Here is a 9,370-nt window from a genome sequence, read left to right as displayed (position 1 = left end):
GGTGGAGTTAAACCCAATATTTGACCTTCTTGTTTTGGGTCGTGGTGTTCATGTAGTGGAAATAAAGTTTTTGTTGAGGTTCGCACACTTGCACTTCCCCTTTTCAAATACAACAATGGCAACAAGTGTAGATTCATCATGGCTAAGATTCTTTCTCAACTGTACTATCATCATCATTTTCACCCCTCTTGGTTGATGGATGTTTGTCTGAATGATCATTGGGTTAGACTCCATTACTACTAGGCATTTTCTAGGGGCATGTAAATGACTTTGTGTTCTAGCAGAATGTCAATCCCTGACTATTTGGGCTCTAGAATGTTGGATATGAAGGCTAACTATATAGTAGGCGTTTACATATAGTGAAGCTATATATAATAAACTGAAATCATATATATACCCATTAGTCAATTAGTCGGTGCTTCCTAAATGTACATTTCTCATTCTCCATATCCTCTATTTGCAACCCTGAAGTCATTAATACAAAACCATTAGAATATTTCTTCTTACATTTTCTCTATCATGTTTTTTGTGTTCATTTAGATCAACTGTGTGCGATGTTGTGTGATCCTAATAACTAGTATCAGAGCGAGGAGAGATTCACCACGATCTGTGAAGATGGAAAGTTCAAGAATTGAAAAGTTTGATGGATTTGATATCAATTTCTAGAAGATGCAGATTGAAGATTATCTGTACGAGAAAGATATTCAGGAACCCCTTTTGAGGGTGAAGCCGGATACCATGACCACGGAGGAGCGGAAGCTCAAGAATTGTCATGCTATAGGGTTAATGTGGTTGACGCTGTCCAGAAACATGACGTTCAACATCATCAAAGAGAAGACGACATCGGGCCTATTGAAGGTGTTGTTAAATATGTACGAAAATATGTCGGCTATGAACAAGGTGTATTTGATGCAGAGGTTGTTCAATCTACAAATGTTGATTTGTTGCAGATCAATATAAATTAGTTCAACATGATTGTAAGTCAATTGAGTTGGGTGGAAATTATGTTAAAAAATAAGATTAAAGCATTGATTTTGATGTCATCTTTACTCGAGTCGTGGTATACTGTTGTTGCTGCAATCAACAGTTCACGAGGATCTATTAAACTGAAATTTAGTGAAATTTGAGATGTCAGCGAAAGCCCAAACGGGAAATTGGAGATTCATCAGGCAATGCTCTCATTGTTGATCGAAGGGGAAGAAGTAAATCAAAGAGCCCAAACAAACATGGGCGATCAAAATTAAGAAACTGGGAAAAATCTCCAAACAAACAAAACGTAAAGTGTTGAAATTGTGAAGAAAAATAACACTTTCGGACAGATCGTACAAAATTGATGAAAAGAAAAATCACAAATTTGAAGATAACGATAATTCCATATATTCAGCAGAAGATACTGAGAATGCTTTAATCCTTAGCATGAACAGCCCAATTGAATTTTGGATTTTAGATTCAGTTGCATCGTTTCATTCGAATCCAAGTAAGGAATTGTTTCAAAATTTCCAATAAGGAAATGTTAGGAAGGTGTATATTGCCGACAACAAAACGTTGGAGATTGAAGGGAATAAAGATGTCTACATATAAACTCTAACAGGAAATGAGTGTGTGGATATTATAGGATGTCAGATATATTCCTGATCTCAAGAAGAATCTAATCTCTATTTGTCAGTTGGATAGCACAGGTTATGCAGCCGAGTTTGGAAAGAGTTTTGGGAATATTGTGAAGGGTGTCATGGTGGTAGCATGACCTAAAATCGGGAACCCTATACACTAATGTAGAGTGTATAAACATGGTTGCTGTTGCTAAGAGTGCTTCCAATTCAAGTAACAGCAACAACAACCATGTTTATGCACCCTACAGCAGTGTCAATAGACTTGAACATATGAGCATCAAAGAAATGAAGATGATGGGTGCAAATGGAGTTTTAGAAGGCCTAAAATCTATTGATATGGGTGTTTGTGAGAGCTGCGTTATGGAAAAATATAAACGAGTTAGCTTCACAAAAATTGCTAGAGAACCAAAGAAAGTGCGATTGGAAATGGTCCATATAGACGTTTGGGGACCATCTCCAGTTTCTTCATTTCTAGTACCAAAATTTCATGGATTAGATGTCTCGCACTCTGCAACGAAAACTCTCTGTTTTCCTAAGGCTAGTCATATATCTCATGACCACTCTTTTCCTCCTCACCATATCTAGACACTATAACGTTGATCCATTATGGTCTTATATAGTTAACGTTCACTCTTTAACGTCCAAGGACATTTTATAACTACCACGAAAATCAAAACATACAATAAATTCATACAAGTTTTACAACATATCATATACTACAAAATAGGGTTAGACTGCTTACTTGGTCGCGGAGAGACGTGTCATCGAGGTGAGTCATAGAGATATACGACTCTTTATCTTAAGAAAAAATCTATATAATTTAAAATCCGGCTGCTCTGATACCAATCTGTCACAACCCAAATTTCAAGGGTTCAAAACTCAAATAGAAACTAAAATTGAAAGTGAAAACAAATAAAAACAAATAAAAATAAAAGTAAATTAATATAAAATAATGTTGTAAAATTAAAATAAGATTGAGAAAACAACACCACATTAAATATAAAATTAAATTAAATTATAAGACGGTGTTGTTCAAATTTATCCAAACAAAAAAAAAGTGTTTGGGATAGAAATAAAAAAAAAAAAGTACAAAAAAACTCAAACACAAAGACAAACTAACGCTGCATAACAACCCCATCTGTGAGTGCACAATCTTTGAAGGCTCCCTCATACGAACCCATCCAAAATAATCACACCTGTGACCGCATCTCCTGACTTTAAACTGCTAGTCTAAACATGGTTTTGTCACCAAAGCTTTAGAGTTTAATCTATCTTTACAAAAATATTTTTCTCTTAATTTATAATTAGTCATAAAAAGAAATAATTAGATACAAATTTGGTCTAGAATTCAAAACTTTCAAATCTTACGGTTTCTTAACCAGATTCAAATCCAGATTCTTGAACTCCTAGTACCTTAAATAAAGTTGGTCTCCTCTAATAAAATAGGAATTTCTCTTAAGATCATTAAGACAATTATGCTTTATCTTAAACACGCCAAACATGAAACTAAAGTGCGTTCAATTTAACTCCATTTTATTGCCATCTTGAATGATGTTTAGGGTATATTCTTGATTTACTTTAAAGTTCTTGTGACATGACAGTTCATATTAGTTAAACTTTCTGCAAAATCACAAGTTAAAAAACAACAACGATGAACCTAAGTCTATTAGTCATTTCAAAGAAAATTTCTTTCTCCATCTTATCGATAATAATAGTTCAACTAAATCCATATTATGCAAAGAAACAAGTTTACGACTCATAAAAACAACTACCTAAATTATGTCCTAAAAATTTGAAAACATAAGTTGTAGTTGATAATTACACAAAAAATTCCCTAAATTCATGAATTTGTGTCCAATTAATTAATCCTAAAGATTGTAACTAGCATATAGTAATTGAAGCTCCACATGAAGTAATTTAAAGTTCCCCAAATTTTATCTCATCTTTAATAAAGCATGAATTGCACGAAAGTTTATGAAATGCTTATAGACTCCAACTCTGAGTACTATTAATGCAATTATGTTTCATATGAGTTTGTCATAAATGAAACTAAGGTGCATTCAATACAACTTTATTTTCTTGTCATATGAGACAAAATAGAAAAATTAAATCAAACAAACTGATGAACTAAACCGAATCAATCCAACCCAAATTGATTAGTTTGTTTCTTTTGTTGGGTTGTTTGATAACCCTTTTATATTATAACAATTCAACTTTTCATGAGAGAAAAATATATTTAAGTAGAAGTTAAAAATATTGGGTGTTCAAGAAAAGACATTTAGTTTAGTGGTATGATTCTCACTTGTGGTGCAATTTGAGTTCAATTCTTGAAATGCCCTTATGTCTAATTCTTTTTTTATCGAAGGACTTCATATTCGACATCAACCTAACTTCATATTCAACATTTTATACTTACCATCATGCTCTTAATACAATATCCCATCCCAAGGCTTTATTCTCCAAGACACATTCTACCTCTGAGGACTTCACGTGTTTCCTGCAATACGAAAAAATACAAACTTAATACCTAGGCCTAAGGCTTCATACATACGTTTCAAGTGGTATAACAAGGGCATTTGGTCTAGTGGTATGATTCTCGCTCTGGGAGTGAGAGGTCTCGAGTTTGATTCTCAAAATGCCCCTTCAAGAGATTGTAGTATGGGGATGTAGCTCAGATAGTAGAGCGCTCACTTCTAATGTGGATACGACATAATGAGCAGGGATAGTTTTTCATGTCACTATTATTGAAAATTACTTCTTTTCAATTTTTCCTTATTCATGACATGTTGAGTAGTGATATTTCTTCATTTTCACTATTATTGATGATGAAAAATTTAGGGTTTTGTGATGCAAGAATTATGGGGATGTAGCTTCGCTTAACATGCGAGAGTTACGACTTAGCATACGAGAGGTATGGGGATCGATACCTCGCATCTCCAAAAGAAACTATTTATTATTAATATTTTATTTCTTTTCAATATTTCCTTATTTATGACATAATATGCATATATACTTTTTCATTTTCACAATTATTGATGAAGGGACGTTTAGGGTTTTTTGATGTAAAAATCGTAGGGATGTAGTTCGAATGGTATAGCGTTCATTTCCCATGTGGAAAGTATGAGGCTCAATACCTTGCATCTTCAATTGAATCGATTATTAAATATATTATTTCTTTTCAATTTTTTCTTATTTAGGACATAATGAGCTGGGATAGTTTTTCATTTTCACTATTACTGATGACGAGATGCATAGGACTTTGTGACGTAAGAATTGTGGGGATATCTAAACTATTTGTTATTAATATTTTGATATTTTTTTATTTTCACTATTATTGATGATGGGACATTAATAGGGTTTTATGATGTAAGAATCATGGGGATGTAGCTCAGATGGTAGAGCGCTCGCTTTGCATGTGAGAGGTACGGGGATCGATACCCCGCATCTCCAAAAATAAGATTATCTATTATTAAATATATTGTTTCTTTTCAAATTTTTCCTTATTCATGACCTGTTGTGTAGCAATATTTCTTCATTTTCACTATTATTGATGATGAAAAATTTAGGGTTTTGTGATGCAAAAATTGTGGGGATGTAGCTCAAATGGTAGAGCGCTCGCTTAGCATGCGAGAGGTACGGGGATCGATACCCCGCATCTCCAAAAGAAAGAAATGATTTTTTTCAGTATGAGTTAATTTAACATGTTATGTATAAGGTGGGTAGGAGAGAAAAAGAAAAGATACTTATATAAGGAGGACTTCTTCACTTCTTCACAATTGCAATATCTGACCAATGAATATAATGGTCATTTATAGTTTCTATCACAATAATATAAAATTTGGGAACAAAGCCTATATGAGACTGAAAAGACCGTTCAATGGTATTTTAGATTAAAAAAACTTTTATGAGCTTTGTACCTTTGTTAGTGTTACTTTGTACCTTTGTTTGTATTACTTTGTACCTTTGTTAGTGTTACTTTGTACCTTTGTTAGTGTTACTTTGTACCTTTGTTTGTATTACTTTGTACCTTTGTTAGTGTTACTTTGTACCTTTGTTAGTGTTACTTTGTACCTTTGTTTGTATTACTTTGTACCTTTGTTAGTGTTACTTTGTACCTTTGTTAGTGTTACTTTGTACCTTTGTTTGTATTACTTTGTACCTTTGTTAGTGTTACTTTGTACCTTTGTTAGTGTTACTTTGTACCTTTGTTAGTGTTACTTTGTACCTTTGTTAGTGTTACTTTGTACCTTTGTTAGTGTTACTTTGTACCTTTGTTAGTGTTACTTTGTACCTTTGTTAGTGTTACTTTGTACCTTTGTTAGTGTTACTTTGTACCTTTGTTAGTGTTACTTTGTACCTTTGTTAGTGTTACTTTGTACCTTTGTTAGTGTTACTTTGTACCTTTGTTAGTGTTACTTTGTACCTTTGTTAGTGTTACTTTGTACCTTTGTTTGTATTACTTTGTACCTTTGTTAGTGTTACTTTGTACCTTTGTTTGTATTACAGTTGAAGAGTGAGAAGCAAGATTTGAAACCTTTTTCTAAATTGAGTCACTCCACAATCAAACTTGATCAAGGCTTGATTAAATATCTCAGATGCAATCTACCACAGGAATTGCATGAAACTTAAAAACGACAAAGATATGCTCAGATTTCTATAAGAGGGAACCTCTCAACTTGAGAGATCAATTTCATTGATCACAAATATGCTTTTACATAATAATTTGTGGGTATTTATAGTCTCCCCACAAAAAAAGTTAGTGCCCGTGATTTAATCTCGATCCCTTTAAATCTCCACAGAAGACGAAGTCAATTTGAGCATTACAAACTTTATGAAATTAAAATAATAAATAAAGTTTTCTAACCACTATGAAATGATGCTTGCAACTTCATCCGCTACTTCAACTGTGCAAATATTTACTTTTGAATCTCCAAATGGTATTGACTCAAACGAATCAGCTAGTAACACATGAAATGATGGTTGAACCTAGCCTATCCAATTTTGTAGATGAAGCATGAATGCTTGTTGAATCTTCTTGGCCTTGGGTTGTGTAAAATGTCTAGTTGGAACACCGTGATTTTTATCATCATCCCCCTCTTCAAAAGGATTCGTCCTCGAATCAAAAAAATCATCACCTACATCAAAAGAACTCAACTCAGTAACATTGAAAGTAGAATGTACACCGTGATTCTTATCATCATCCCCTCTTCAGGATTCGTCATCGAATCAGAAAAATCATCACCTTCAAAGGGACTCAACTTAGCAACATTGAAAGTAGAATGTATTGACAATTCTAAGGGAAGATCAATTTTATTGTTCCATGCAATAAGAACAATAAAATGAGTCATTTTACTAAATGTCTTACAGAGCATTTATAGTCAAATAAAGAATTAGGAATCCACCACGCTATCTTTAGATCTACAGACACACTATCTATGCTTAACATTAAAATAAATGAACGTGGATCGAACACGTTTCCTCTTCACTATGACGCTCTCCACACTAATATTAAAATTGAAAATTCATAATGCAAAGGTATTTCCACTAATTTTAGTTTGAACGTGGATCAAACACGTGACTTTCAGATCTTTAGTCTGACGCTCTCCCAACTGAGCTATCCCTGCAATCATTAGAGTTGAGTTTTTAAAAAGAAATAATCGCTAATGCAGTGAACATGGATCAAAAGCATAAATAATCACTAATTTTATAGTCAAATTATGCAACGTGAACCAAGTGTGGTGAAAGTGGATCAAACACGTGACCTTCAGATATTCAATCTGACGCTCTCTCTGAGCTATCCCCGCAATCACTAGAAATGAAAATTCATCAGTAAAGGTATTTTAGCTAATTCATTGAGATTTTAACAAGGAATAATGACTAATTTTTTTATTGAATAGTTAGGTTTTGCGAAACAGGTGCGGTGAACATGGAGATCGAACACGTGACCTTCAAATCTTAAATTTGACGCTCTACAAACTGAGCTATCCCCGCTAACATTAAAAATGAAAGTTTTTTAAGTAAAGGTATTTCCGCTAATTAATTGAAATTTTAGAAAGAAATAATCACTAATTTTAAATTGAAGAGTCAAATTATGCAAGATCGAATATGAGACCTTTAGATCTTCAATCTAACGCTCTCTCAACTGAGCTATCCACACTAACATTAAAAATGAAAATTCATCCTAAAGGTAATTTCGCTAATTCATTTTAATTTTAAATAGAAATAATCACTCATTTTTAAAAAGATATTCAAGTTATCCAACTTGTATAAGGTGTGGTGAATTAGAACACGTTAGGTATTTCCGATAATTCATTGAGATTTCAGAAAGGAATAATGACTAATTTTAGATTGAATAGTCGGGTTATGCAACTAGAATCAGGTACAGTGAACGTGTTAATCAAACACGTGACCTTCAAATCTTCAATCTGACGTTCTCCCAATAGAGCTATCCCTGCTAATATTAAAAATGAAAATTCATAAGTAAAGGTACTTCCACTAATTCATTATATTTAAAAAAGAAATAATCACTAATTTTAGATTGAATAAGAAAGTTGTGTTTTTAGATTGTATAGTCACCTAATAAACTTGTATTAGGTGCGTTGAACGTGGATAAAGCACGTGTGATCTTCAAATCTTCCGTCTAACAATCTCCCAACTGAGCTACTCTTTCTAACATTTAAAATGAATATTCATCAGTAAAGGTATTGGGTACGCTTCTAGAAATTCAACAAAAGGCAATAGTATTAGACCGAGATGCCAAATTTAAATCTCACTTCTGGAAAATTCAACAAAAGGCATTGGGTACACAGTTATAGTACGACATTCCACCCATAAACAGATGGTCAAACAGAAATGCTCAAGGAAATATTGGAAGACATGTTGAGGGTATATGTGAATGATTTTGCAGGACAATGAGATAAGTACCTACCCCTTATGAAATTTTCTTATAATAATAGTTGTCAAGCCACCATACAAATGGCCACATACGAGGTTCTCTACGGACGAAGATTTCGATCCCCTATCTTTTAGGAAGAAGGGGGCAAACAACAACTATTGGGCAATAGCTGGTGCAAATTACCAACGCCGCAGTCCTGAAGATTAAAGCTAGGATACAAACCACACAAAGCCGAGAGAAAAGCTATGTAGACCTAAGGTGCAAGGACATGGAATTGTAGGTAGGGGATCATATATTCCTAAAAGTTCCACATGAGAGGGGTGCACGGGTAGGGTAAAAAGGTAAGCTAAGCCCTAGGTTTATCCGTCCTTTTGAGATATTAGAAAGGATTGGATATGTGGCCTATAGAATCGAGCAATGCCCAAATTTGTCTGCAGTACGTAATATCTTTCATGTATCCATACTACGGAAGTATACCCTAGATCCTTCGCACGTACTAGCTCATGAAACTCTCTTCTTGAGAGATGACCTAACGTATAAAGAAGACCCGATTCAAATAATAGACAAGAAATTCAAAAGATTGAGAAACAAGGAAATCGCTCTTGTTAAGGTCCTATGGAAGAATCATAGAGTAGAAGAAGCCACTTGGGAAACAGAAGGCAAATAAGAACCTTGTACCCTGATCTATTTTAGAATAAGCACTTTCGATGACCGAAAGTTTTCAAAGGAGAGGAGAATTTGCAACACTCAAGGTCTCCAATAAGAGACCGTGCATAATCCCTACTAAGTTGTATCTAGAAGCAAAGAACAAGTACAATTGAAAAAACATTGAGAAAATGGTACTTTTTCTAATTTTTATAAACTT

General features: G+C 33.7%; 2 non-coding genes across 2 annotated transcripts; both read left to right on the top strand.

The window, feature by feature from the left end:
* Positions 1-4,987: 4,987 nt before the first annotated feature.
* Positions 4,988-5,060, top strand: TRNAA-UGC. The gene has a single exon. It is a non-coding gene; the product is annotated as a tRNA-Ala (tRNA).
* A 138-nt stretch (positions 5,061-5,198) lies between these two features.
* Positions 5,199-5,271, top strand: TRNAA-AGC. The gene has a single exon. It is a non-coding gene; the product is annotated as a tRNA-Ala (tRNA).
* The last annotated feature ends 4,099 nt before the right edge of the window (positions 5,272-9,370 follow it).

This window comes from Cucurbita maxima, unplaced genomic scaffold, assembly GCF_002738345.1.
Source record: "Cucurbita maxima cultivar Rimu unplaced genomic scaffold, Cmax_1.0 Cma_Scf00178, whole genome shotgun sequence".
Lineage (NCBI taxonomy): Eukaryota > Viridiplantae > Streptophyta > Magnoliopsida > Cucurbitales > Cucurbitaceae > Cucurbita > Cucurbita maxima.
The sequence above is the reverse complement of the archived record's forward strand: the minus strand, read 5'-3'. Positions and strand labels throughout refer to the sequence as shown.